Here is a 13783-nt window from a genome sequence, read left to right on the forward strand (position 1 = left end):
TGCACCCAGCAAAAAGTTATCATTTTTGACAACACTAATACTATAGTAATTTGCTTAACCCACTATCACTGACATTAGGTTATTTCCCATTTGTCACTCCCATGCTCAATCCTATCAAAATATTTTCATGCATTATTTTTCCCTCCTTACTTAGTTTATTTTATTAGGAAAAAATACCACAAATTGGTTGACTGGGTCAAAACATACATACATTTTTAGAACTTTGCTATATGCCAATTTCTAAAAGCAATTTAACATAGTTTAGTTAACTAAAGATGCTATCAGCATGAGTATACCATGAGGTTCGCCAAAACCTCACCATCCCCAATACCTTGCTGAATTCTTGCTTATTTAGAACGAAATAAAATGTTCTAATGTTCTCTTATTGTTTTAATTTGCATTTGATTACTTGTGGGATCGAACACTCCTTTTTGTGTTTTTTACTTTCTTCTTATGAGAACTATAAATTTGTATCTGTATTTAATTTACTAGAGTCTTGAGATTTCTCTTATAAAATTTAATAAGTTATTTATTTCTCATAAACATGCTGTTATTTGGTTCAAATATTTCTTCTAATGTTACCTTTTTAATTTTGGTTTTATCAACGTTCATTTGTACAAAAACTGTTATATAATAATTCTATTCTGGCCGGGCGCGGTGGCTCAAGCCTGTAATCCCAGCACTTTGGGAGGCCGAGACGGGCGGATCACGAGGTCAGGAGATCGAGACCATCCTGGCTAACAGGGTGAAACCCCGTCTCTATTAAGAAATACAAAAAAAAAAACTAGCCGGGCGAGGTGGCGGGCGTCTGTAGTCCCAGCTACTCGGGAGGCTGAGGCCGGAGAATGGCGTGAACCCGGGAGGCGGAGGTTGCAGTGAGCTGAGATCCGGCCACTGCACTCCAGCCTGGGCGACAGAGCGAGACTCCGTCTCAAAAAAAAAAAAAATAATAATAATAATAATAATAATAATAATTCTATTCTATAAAATGTTCTTCAGTGTTTTGTTTTGTTTTTTTCACTCCAAAATGGAAGTTACCAGCTGTCCACAAAGTTGATAAACACGCTACCAGCTATAATACTTATTCTCCTTTTAATCAGCCTGGGGTTTATTTTGATCTATGATATTCAATTTAAATTTCGTTGGCAGAATTCAAAAATTGTACTTAACTAAAGATGCCCTTTTGCATGCTGCTAACTGCTATAGATAGTTGGGCGGATTAAGATAACCCAAATAATGTGGAACTACTATAAATAATATAAATGCTGTGAATTTAACTATAAAATCTGCTACAGGAAATCAGTAAGACATGTGTAAACATTACCTAAAAGAGACAAAACAGCTCCCTGACCCACACAAGGTGGTTATAACCTAATTGAAAGTGCTCTAACATTATCTATTTTAGAAGACAAATAGGTCGTTCAGAAGGGGCACTGGTCAGCCATTGGCGTATAGGGCAGGGAAAAAAGTTACTGGGTTTTTCTCCTCTTTCAATTAATTCTTCCTACTAACTATACATTTCTTTTTTAAGAATCATTTTCAAGAGGTTTTTAGCTTCCTGTGTTTGTTATGTGGTACTCCCACTCTCCTTTATTTAAGAAGTTAATGATTTTAGTTATTTCTTATTTTATCCTAGAGACTAAACTTTTTCTCAAGTACACTCTAGGTGAGTTGTCTGGTCTCAAGGTCTGGATGTTTCTGATCTGGAGGTGAGACTGGTATTGATATGGCTGCCTGAGGCTATCTTTGCTGATGTTATCAAACCTTTGAATCCTAATTCGTAATTCCTGTTAATACTGCAAGTGTCATACCTGTTCTCTTCATATTTTCATAGAATTGCACCGAAAGGCTTAATGGTCATATAATCCAAATAGAAACTCAGTCTGCAAGCCTTGAAATCTCTATAGATCTGTTTCAGTTGTTTGCTGTTTCTGCTGACTCTTGCTCTCAGTATTTTGATTTTTTCCCCCTTGCTACATTTTGTAATTTTAAAAAATGTGTATGAGCTTACTTGTTAGAATTTTAACTACAATTATTTGACGACTGCATTGATAGTACATTCCTCCATGGAATTCCTCCAAGGACGATTTTTTATTGTTTTTACCAGGTACCTGAGAGTATTACAGACTGAGGTCCAATTGAAATTAAAATCCTCCACTTGTGGAGTTTTACAAACTATAAAAATGGTGTAAATTAAGGCCCCAAATTCAAGTGAATGTGAGCTGATAACCAAGAATTATTAGCGAAGATTGTAAGTCTACCCAGAACTGAATATCTTTGCAAGATGGTCTCTGATCAGGATTCTTACCTTTATATGGGACCCAGGGATCTTTTTCTCTAGTCCTCATCCTGCTCCTTACACAAAGCTTCTATGACAACAGAAATCCATGGATGCCCCCAAAGTATTCAGTGACTTCAGCACCTGCTTATCTCACAGGATATATTATACTTGTTTTATTTCTAGCCCCAGAAAGTTCCCCTTATTTTCTTAATGGGCTCATCCATTCATGGAAAAGGATATTTTTTATACTGAATCTAGTACCTCACATGGTTGGTGGAGGGAGGAATTCAGGCTCTCTAGTCTATCATACTGCTACAAATCAGTCTACCATTTCTGCAACTGCTTTATAAAATTTAAATACAATATTATATTTATTCCTGATAAATTTTATTTGGGGATGTTGAGTATAGTCTACAGGTCTGTCAAGAGCACTTAAAATCTTGATTGAGTCATCATAGTAGCTTACCTTAGAAGTTGTATATCATTTGCAAATTTGTTTGAACCTTCTTAGCCTTCACCAAAGTCACTGATCACCACAGCTTCTGACAAAAAGAAAAGCTTTAAAATTAATTTGTAAAATCTTTATAGCAAATCCAACATATTTTCTTATTGCTCTCAGTTATATATTAAAATTCCAGTTACAAATTAAATTTCCATTACAAATTACAAACACAAATTAAAACTCTCAGTTACAAATTAAATTTCCATCATAATCAAATAACTGATACATCAAATTAAAACAGGTAAATTTTCATATCCCAATAACTTCAAGTGGCAGACCTTTCAAACAGTAGTATTGAACTGAATGAAAAATATATTTATCATCAAGGGAAACCAGTAGAAGTATAAAGCGTTGGCTTGGGTAAAGGGGGCTCTAGGACCTCTGAAATCTCCAACAGCCCCCACCTTCAAAAGGAAGAAACATAATTTATTTAAACTAGTATCTTAAAGGTTGGTGTTTACAAAAAGGCTGTGCGAAGGCTTTCCTGACTGAAGGATACTTTCTTCCCCTTAGATATTCAGTAAAATTTTAGCTCTTTCATATTTCTATTGCTTCATAGCACAAAACATAGAAGGGCACTGAAGGGTCATAACGGGAAGCTTTGATAGGTGTCTTGCTTTTAACAACATCATGAAAACCCATACCTGTTAGATTTTTTTCTTTTCTACTTCACCACTTTTAGTTCACACCTTTACCAATTTCAGTCAGCAACGGCAATTTCTGTAAAATCTATCTTCATCACAAGAATGTGTATGTGTGTTCTTGTTTCCCCATCAGAAATAAAAGAAAACTTACACTTCTCTCCTTTAGCGCATTGCTTTTGCATGAAGAATGAATAAACCACTGATTTGGGGTTTGCATCTTTACGTTCTGAGCAGCAACTTAGAATGCTTTGCTCCAGTATATTTGATGGATATCCTGCAATAATGTAGGAAAAAACAGCACAGGCTTTGGAGTCACATCAATCTGGGTTTAAATCTCAATCTTCTACTTAGTAACTGGCTAATCTGAAGCAAATTTTTAATCTCTCTGAACCTAGTGGGAAAATAAGATGGGTCTCAATGTATAGCTGCAAGAAACAAATGATATAGCATCTATACAGTGTCAGCAAAGTGCCCACCATATAACACAAACTCTATTATGTTAGCTTTCCTGTGTAATTTTATGCTTCATTTTCACTTTACTCAGTCAAAGGAATTTCCAGACTAAATTTTAAGTTATAGCCTTGATAAATTTTATGGTTTTGTCCAACAATTATCAACATTTTAGGCCAGGTGTACTGGCTCACTCCTGTAATCCCAGCACTTTGGGAGGCCGAGGCAGGAGGATTGAGCCCGGGAGTTTGGGACCAATCTGACCAATATAGTGAGACCTCGTCTCTACAAAAATAAAATTTTTAAAAAATTTAAAAAATGAAAACATTTTTCAACGCTTAATGCTTTCAAAATAGCAGCGCATCAATACTACTACTACTGAATATATCCCACCAAGAAAGTACATTTCAAAATCTGTTATAGAGTCACTAGAATTTGTTCCTTTTTGTGTGTGGTTATGTCACCAAAATGTGATACAGTCGTGTAAACTTACTTCAGTTCCTTTTCAGATTTTTCTTTCATTCTACCTTTTTATTTAATCCCACTTTTGAATATGTACACATACATGATGATTTAGGGTTAAAACTACAGAAACAACTTCTATTTACAGAAATCTCTCTTCTGTTGTTGGCACCTTTACCCTGCTCCTTCCTTCTGTGGATAGATTCCATACTTTTCAATGCCTTTGTTTTTTCCACTTCCTAATGTGTTCTACAGATCATTCTCTATTGGTATATAGAGACCTTCTCCCTTCTTTTTTATGACCTCTATGGAAAGAGGATGACTTGGAAGGGGCACCATCTACTTGGAGACTGTTGCACTGTCTGGATACACCTCAGTTTACGCCATCAGTTCTCTATTAAGGGGCATTTTGGTTATGTCCGATCTTTTGCAAATGCAAGTAATACGCTGTTGTGACAAACCTCCCTTTGACTATTCTCTCCCACGCAGTTTATGCTTATGTATCCTTACCAGCAATGTATCAAAGTGCCTATTTCCCCACAGTCTACAGGGCATATTGTGTAACTTTTGGATTTTGTTGAGAAACACTTTAGCATAGCTTTAATTTGTATTTTTCTTTGTATGACTGAAGGTGGAATATCTCTTATTTTATTTTATTTTATTTTATTTATTTTTTTTTTTTGAGACAGAGTCTCGCTGTGTCACCCAGGCTGGAGTGCAGTGGCGCGATCTCGGCTCACTGCAAGCTCCGCCTCCCGGGTTTTTACGCCATTCTCCTGCCTCAGCCTCCGAGTAGCTGGGACTACAGGCGCCCGCCACCGCGCCCGGCTAGTTTTTTGTATTTTTAGTAGAGATGGGGTTTCACAGTGTTAGCCAGGATGGTCTCGATCTCCTGACCTCGTGATCCACCTGCCTCGGCCTCCCAAAGTGCTGGGATTACAGGCTTGAGCCACCGCGCCCGGCCTTATTTTATTTTATTTTTGAGACGAAGTCTTGCTGCGTTGCCCAGGCTAGAGTGCAGTGGCACAATCTGGGCTCACTGCAGCCTCCGCCTCCCAGGTTCAAGCAATTCTCCTCCCTCAGCCTCCCCAGTAGCTGGGATTATAGGTGCTCACCACTATGCCCAGCTAATTTTTGTATTTTTAGTAGAGGTGGGGTTTCACCATGTTGGCCAGGCTGGTCTCGAACTCCTGACCTCAAGTGATCTGCCCGCCTTGGCCTCCCAAAGTGCTAGGGTTACAGGTGTGAGCCACCACGCCCAGTCTGGAATATCTTTTATATGTCTGTCATGTGCATTTCTTTTTCATATCTTTGACCCATTTTCCTACTGGGTTGATGGTCTTATTTGCCTGGAATTTTAGGAAGTTGTCTTCACCAAGGAGGTTAGTTCTTTGTGATATAAGTCCAAATATTTTTCTCCGTTTTGTTGCTTGCCTTTTGACTTTGCTCATGGCATTTTTCACCATTTAAATACTTTTTTATTAATATAGTAGGATTTACCATGGTTTTTTTTTTTAAGAATGAGTCATAGGTATAAAATCCTTGGTTTACACCTTCATAAACTTTAAATTTGTTGTTCCATGGCTGTTTTGCTTTGTATGTTGCTGTTTAGAAGTCTGTTGCTAACCTCTCCTTTCTGTCTGGAAGCCCAGAGGAATTTTTCTTCATCATTTTGAAAGTCCAGTTGTTTTACTAGGACATGACTTGGAACTGACCATTCTGGATCAATTTTCCCAGTACACAATGAGCCTTTTCAACATGTAGATTGGAGTCATCTCTTATTTCCAGAATGTTTTCATGGATTGAAGCTTAACTATTAGCTTTGCTATTGTTTTTATCTTCTTAGGAACTCTACTTTTACTTATCTTCTATATTAATCACTTTCTATTACTTTTTAACCTTTCTTCATTTAATTTTCACTCTCTTAGTTGTTTGCATACCTTTTCTCAGTGCTTCTTATATTCAGTCCAATCTTTTCTATGTACTTTGGAATTTAGCTACATTTTTTTCTTTATGATTTTTTTTTTTTTTTTGAGACAGGAGTCTCTCTATATTGCCCAGGCTGGCCTCAAACTCCTGGGCTCAAGCCTCTCAAATAGCTGGAACTACAGGCATGCACCACTGCATCTGGCTTTAACTTCATTTTAAAAGCCGATTTTTCTTCTGATGCATTTTATTTCCTGGGTTCAGTAAATTCACTTTTCATATCTTCCTCTTTTTGTCCATTTGTTTTGCAGTTTTGAATTTGGATTTGAGACTTTTTATCTCTACAGATGCTAGTTTAAGGATATTTTAAATTCTTGTGCTGTAGTTTTGTGCTGTAGTTTTCTTTAGTGCTATAGTTGGATGTTTCGGGAAGACTTTTCATCAACTAAAATTTGTTAAAAACTTTTTTTCTTATTTTTTGTAAAGACTAAGTCTCACTATACTGCCCAGGCTGGACTCAAACTCCTGGGCTCAAGTGATCCACCCACCTTGGCCTCTCAAAGGGTTGGGATTACAGCCGTGAGCCACTGTGTCCGGCCCAGTTGAAATGTTTTGACTATCGTTTTGTTTTCTAGCTAAAGTAACTTTATATAGATGTTGCCTGCCATCTTCTGTTCATCTTGAAGTATTTTATTTTCCCTAAACCAGATATAGTTGTGTACAGGCAAAAGCAAGGAATTTAGATAACTTAACTGGATTTTTTAGTCAATAGTACCTAATAAAGTTTTTTTTTGTTTGTTTTTAATTAATGACTCCTTTTTGGGTGGGAGAAATGATTATCTATTTTCTATTATGTTTCACCAAGATTCTTAATTTCTACTACCTCTTCTCTTTATCACCAAGGCTCCAGGTAGATGGTGATCCTTCCAAGGCACCCTCTTTCCTTTCCCCAGAAGCAGTACTTTCCCGAGACTGCCTCTTTGGTCTCATTTTCTTTCAAGTCTCTTATTTCGTCTAATGGATCTCACACCTCTTCTCACTTCTCTATTCAGGGTGGGGCTTTCTCTTTCTCAGAATTAGCTGTATTCTGCTATCCCCTAGGTCCCACAACCTCTCCTCATTTTTAGTCTCCACCTCACTCACCACTTCTCCATGGATTCTGCTAGACTGCAGTGTTGATTTCCCTGCATGCCCACAGACATTTTGCTAGCTATTAATGTATGCTTACATATCAATAAATTTGTATGGCTTTTCTCTTGTTAATCTACTGTTAGTTTAGTTCAGCCAACTCAGTTATCAAACCTTCAAAGGGGAAATTTAAGCCTCCCTGCAAATTGCTGGTTATTATTTAATATTATTATTACTTTGACACAGGGTCTCACTCTGTTGTCCACGCTGGAGTGCAGTGGTGTAATCACAGCTCACTGCAGCCCTGACCTCCTGGGCTCAAGAGATCCTCTGACCTCTCAGCCTGCTAAGTACCTGGGACTACAGGTGTGTGCCACTATGCCCAGCTATTTTTTTTTTATTTTTTATTTTTTTTAAGAGATGAGGTCTCACCATTTTGCCCAGGCTGGTCTCAAACTTCTGGGCTCAAGCAATCTTCCTGCCTTGGCCCCGCAAAGTGCTGTGATTACAGGCATTAGCCACCATGCCCAGCTGGTATTATTTTTATTAGTGTTCTACCTTGCACTTCTGAGTATGTTTAAGCTTCTACCTGTCAGTTTCAAGGGCTATCTTTTTGCTCCCAGCTAATTCCTAAGAGGCAAACAACTTTATTCTACTTCTCATTCACCCTCCTCTTTTCCTCCCATTTTTTTTTTGTGGGTTATTTCTACAATGTCAGACCATGTAATATTTACATACTATTTTATCATCATTATCCCCACCTTTTAATCTTGATGCTACACACAAAATATATTCAATTTGCTCACCACCAGATCTTATGTTGAAGATTTTCCAATCATTTCTTGGTTGTCTGAAATCTGTTCTCTAGTATACCCTTCAGAAGGATCCATGGGAACAATTATAGTCATTTTCCTTGAACTATTTCATATTCATAAATGTTTGTCAATGCCCTGAATTCTTGAAGGGTAGTTTGGTGAGATAGGAATTATTTTATTTCTTTGAATAAATACTTTCTTAATATCTGACATAAAATGTTGCCACCAAAAATCCAATGATTTTCTTTGCAAGTGATCTGCTTTTTATTTCCCCCATCAATGTAAAAAGGATTTATTTTTCAAAATTCAGCAATTTTACAGGACCACATCTCAACGTTAACTGTTGTGGGTTAATTTCTCCAGGTTTACAGAGTGGCTTTCAACATATGTTACATTTAAACCTACTTTAATGTTAAGCGTTCTTGAATTACAGTCCTAATAGCTGTTCTGGTCCATTGCTGTGGCTTACTTTATGTGTAAAATAAGTAACATAAAATTTACTGTTTTAAAGTATTCAATAAGTGGCATTAAGTATATTCAGTGTTACATAAACATCACCACAATCCTTTGGCTTACATTTGGGGAACTCCATTTATATTTATTCTGGCTCTCTTTGCCAGTCTTGTCACCTCTTGACTCCTTTTAAAAAATCTTTTTATTTTCTTCATTTTTCTATTTTTCTTATTGTACTTTCTGCGATGTATATGCTCTCTTGGTTTCTTTCTAATGTAATTACCATTTTAAACTGTCTCCTTTTTCTTAATCTTTTATTGAATTTTGTCTGCTCTCATTGCACCTCCTTCTATGGTCTAGCCATCTCACTTTTTTTTTTTTCCCCCTGAAAACATGGAAAAGGGTGAATTTTATTTACTTTTTTATAATTTCAAGTTTTCTTTTAGATTTGGGGGTACACGTGCAGGTTTGTTACATGGGTATAGTGTGTAATGATGAAGTCTGGAGTATGACTGATCCTGTCATCCAGGTACTGGGCATTGTACTCAACAGTTAGTTTTTCAACCCTTATTGCATTCCTTCCCTGCATAGTATTCCATGGTTTATATGTAACCAATCCATCCCTGATGGACACACAGGTTGATTCCACATCTTTGCTATTGTGACTAGCACTATGATGAACATATGAGTGCATGTATCTTTTTGGTAGAACAATTTCTTTTGGATATACACCCAATAATGGGATTGCTGGTCAAATGGTAGTTCTGAGTTCTTTGAGAAACCTTCAAACTGATTTCCACAGTGGCTGAACTAATTTACAATGCCACCAACCGTGCGTAAGTGTTCGTTTTTCTCTGCAGCCTCGCCCACATATGTTGTTTTTTGACTTTTTAGTAACAGCCATTCTGACTGGTGTGAGATGATGTCTCATTATGGTTTTGATTTGCATTTCTCTGGTGATTAGTGATGTGGAACTTTCTTTTATCTGTTTATTGGCTACTTGTTCTTTTGAGAAGTATCTGTTGATGTCTTTTGACCACTTTTTAATGGGGTTTCTTTTTTTGCTTGTTAACTTCCTTATAGATTCTGGATATTAGACCTTTGTCAGATGCATAGTTTGCAAACATTTTCTCTTATTCTATAGGTTATCTGTTTGCTCTGTTAATAGTTTCTTTTACTGTGCAGAAGCTCTTTAGTTTAATTAGGTCCTACTTGTCAACTTTTGTTTTTGTTGCAATTGCTTTTGAGGACTTAGTCATAAATTCTTTCCCAAGGCTGATGCCCAGAATGTTTCCTAGATTTTTTTCCTAGGATTGTTACAGTTTGAGTTCTTACATTTAAATCTTTAACATATCTTGAATTGATTTTTGTATGTGGTGTAGGATAGAAGTCCAGTTTTAGTCTTCCATGCATGGCTAGCCAGTTTTCCCAGCACCATTTATTGAATAGGAAGTTCTTTCTCCGTTGCTTCCTTTTGTCAATTTTGTTGACAATCAGATGGCTGTGGGTGTACAGCTCTATTTCTGGGTTCTCTATTCTGCTCCATTGGCCTATACATCTGTTTTTGTACCAGTACCATGCTGTTTTGGTTACTGTAGCCTCAAAGTATAGTTTGAAACAATCTACACATTCAACAGCACTGAATGTGTAGATTGTTTTGGGCAGTATGGCGATTTTAATGATATTGATTCTTCCAATCTACGAACATGGAGTGTTTTTCCATTTCTTTGTGTCATCAATGATTTCTTTCAGCAGTGTCTTGTAGTTCTTGTAGAGTTCTTTCACCTCCTTGGTTAGAGGTATTCCTAGGCAGAGAGAGAGAGAGAGAGAGAGTGTGTGTGTGTGTGTGTGTGTGTGTGTGTGTGTGTGTGTGTGTGTGTATGGCTATCATAAACAGGATTGCATTCTTGATTTGGCTCTCAGCTCCAACATTATTGGTGTAGAAATGCTACCAATTTTTGCACAGAGTTTGTATCTTGAAACTTACTGAAGTTATCAGTTCCAAGAGCCTTTGGTGGAGTCTTTAGGGTTTTCCAGGTATACAATCAGATCATCAGCGAAGATAGTCTGACTTCTTTTCCTATGCAGATGCCTTTTGTTTCTCTTGCCTGATTGCTCTGGCTAGAACTTCCTACCTATCTCATGTCTGAGCTATTCTTATTTCTGATTTATGTGGTTCTTTCAAAGATTTTATCTTTTACTTAAATTCTCTTAGCTTATTCTGAAATATTTAGATTGTCATTTTCATCTGCTTTGTGGCCACATTTTTGGGGTATGTTTTCATAATCTCATGTAATGTTTTATGGCTTATTTTGATGATTTTCTTATAATAATTTAGTATATATATTCCATTTTCCCATATATTTATATAACTATATACTAAAAGGAGGTTCCAGGCTAGGTACGGTGACTTTTGCCTATAATGCTAGCACTTCGGGAAGCCAAGGCAGGAGGATCACTTGAGTCCAGGAGTTTGAGACCAGCCTGGGTAACATAGAGAGATGCCATGTCTACAAAAAATTAGCCAGGCATGGTGGCACGTATCTATAGTGTCAGCTACTCTTTAGGCTGAGGAGGGAGGTTCACTTGAGCCTGGCGGGTCAAGGCTATAGCAAGCTGTGATCATGCCACTGTATTCCAACCTGGGAAACATAGCAAGATCCCATCTCTAAAGAAAATAAAAAGGAGGTTCCTATGTTACTGTATGGACATGCTGGAGTTTTAAAAAAAATCTATTTCTTAGTGGAATCTGGTTGTTTCCAGTTTTGGCCAATTACAAATAAAATTGCTATAAATATTTGCAGAGCAGCCAATATAGGTTTTCATTTCACTTTTCATCACAGAAGCACAATCATCAAAGGGGAAATCAAAACCACAATGAGATACCCCTCCATACCTCATATAAAGGCTAAAAATTTTAACTGATAATGCCAAGTGCTGACAAGGATGAAAAACTACTGGAACTCTCTTATCTTGCTGGTAGATTTCAATCTAGAGTGGGCTTGCTAGATCATGTGATAAGGATATGTTTAATTTTATAACAAACTGTCAAATTGTCTTCTAGGTGGCTGTACTATTTGCAGTCTCACCAGCAAGACTAAGGTTTCTCCTTGTTTTGCATCCTTGCCAGGAAATGTATTGTTTGTTTTGACATTCTGAATAACAGGTTGTGTACTAGTATCTCACTGTGGTTTTAATTTGCATTTTTCCAATGATGGTGGTTTTAATTTGCATTTTCCCAACGACTATTCTATACTTTTTTCATTTAACACAAAATGGTAACCACTTTCCTATGTCATTCAGTAGCCTATGTCACTACCCTTTGAAAATGTTCCTTTTAAAAGACTGAAAAATATAATGATAGAATGTGTCATAATTTATAAAACCATTCTTCTACCATGAGATATTTGTTATTTCCAATTTTTCACTAGTACAAAATTACACTGTGATTATAAAGCTTTGATTCTATCTCTACTTCCTTACAAGTTTCTTAGAAAAGGTCAAAAGGTATATGAACTTTTGTTTCTTGATGCATTTTGACAAACTGCTTTCTAAAAAAGTTATACAAGTGTAGTTTTGTACAGTGACTAAGGATTTCTATCTCCCTATATCACATACTATATTATTTTATAGAGGTTTAAGAAATAATTTCATTATTTCTTTAATTACAATTGTTTTTCATGTAAGCCATTTGTTCTTGTTATCATAAGCTTATTTATGTAGTTTGTTCATTTTCTATCAGGGTATTGGTGTTTTCATTTGTTGATCTGTAAGAGATGAGCACATTCTCCAAAGGTATAGATTACACTTTTCACGTAAAGCCTAATAGGCCTACTCTGGCAGCTTCTCACTCCATTCTTTATTCAACTTGAAATATACTTCAAATGAGCAAACATTTATCAAATGTCAACTGCATACAAAACACTTTGTTAGACTCCAGAAGGAGTCCTGCCTCCCAAGGAGTTATTTTGCTTCTCACATTATAAAATATGCATACATTAAGAATTTGAGTACAGCAAACCCTTGAACAACAATGGCGATGAGAGGTACACTCCCTACCCCATGCAGTCTCCTGCTCCCCCAATAACTAACAGCCTACTGTTGACTAGAAACCTTACTGATAACATAAAGAATCTATTAACACATTTTGCATTTTGCAAAATATAGAACATTTTCCCATCTGCAGGTGTAGCCGCAGCTTCATGAATTTTCTTTCTTCTTCCTCTTTTTTTTTTTTTTTTTTTTTTTTTAACAACGATCCTTATGTTGGATTCATTTATCTTGAAATGGCAGGCAAAAGCAGCTTCAGACCTTAATCTACAGTACATATGAAGCACTTAAACTGTTTCTTTTAATGTCATGACTTTTCTCTGCTTCCTGCAGGGACTTCCAGCATCACTAGAGGTACTTTGTATGGGTCCCATGGTGTTATTCAAGGTTTATGGTATTGCACTAACCATGAAAAATATGTGAGAACTGCAAGATCACTTTACACTGCCATGCACAATTTACTGGAGTGATGAGCTGCTCACATGGAGATGATCAGCATCATAGGGCTTTTCAAGCAGATACTCACAGCACTTCACTTCACTACAATAGCAACCAGAGAGACCTACAAAATTATTGCGGTAGTACAGTAAGTACCACAGTCATTTACCATGACTGCAGTCATTTATGCAGTTATGGTTTAATACTGCATCCTTACACTTTACATTTCTCTCCACTACTAATGGTGCCAAGTACAACCTGCATTTGTGTAAGTTTTGGTAAATTTTAATTTTTTTATAAGAGATTTGTGTATATTTTATGGTAGTAAATAAAATACACCAATATCTACATATATTTTATGCATTCATGTCTTTTTCTTAATTTTTTCAATATTTCCAAGCTACGTGGCTCATGTGTGAGTTTTTTCAAACTGTCACAAATCTCCAAAAAAAATTTCCAACATATTTATTGAAAAAATGTTGTGTATAAGAGGACCCAAATAGGTAAAACCCATGCTGTTCAAGGGTCAACTGTACAAAGTAAAAAAAGATTGTGATTGAATGAAATCTGTCTATATTTCAAGGAGGCGGCCAGGTGCAGTGGCTCGTGCCTGTAATTCCAGCACGTTGGGAGA

At 36.6% G+C, this 13783-nt stretch overlaps 1 protein-coding gene across 3 annotated transcripts in view; it reads right to left on the reverse strand.

Annotated features, from left to right (window-relative positions):
* The window catches only part of CAB39L (calcium binding protein 39 like), a 135948-nt gene that overhangs the window by 117347 nt on the left and 4818 nt on the right, over positions 1–13783 (reverse strand). For all 3 annotated transcript variants that reach the window (XM_025364059.1, XM_025364061.1, XM_025364060.1), the window contains exons 2-3: positions 3579–3701; positions 2748–2823 (exon numbers count right to left, since the gene is read on the reverse strand). The gene's annotated coding sequence lies outside the window, so the exon portion shown is untranslated. The remainder of the gene's footprint in view (positions 1–2747; positions 2824–3578; positions 3702–13783) is intronic.

Source organism: Theropithecus gelada, chromosome 17 (assembly GCF_003255815.1).
Source record: "Theropithecus gelada isolate Dixy chromosome 17, Tgel_1.0, whole genome shotgun sequence".
NCBI classification, from domain to species: domain Eukaryota; kingdom Metazoa; phylum Chordata; class Mammalia; order Primates; family Cercopithecidae; genus Theropithecus; species Theropithecus gelada.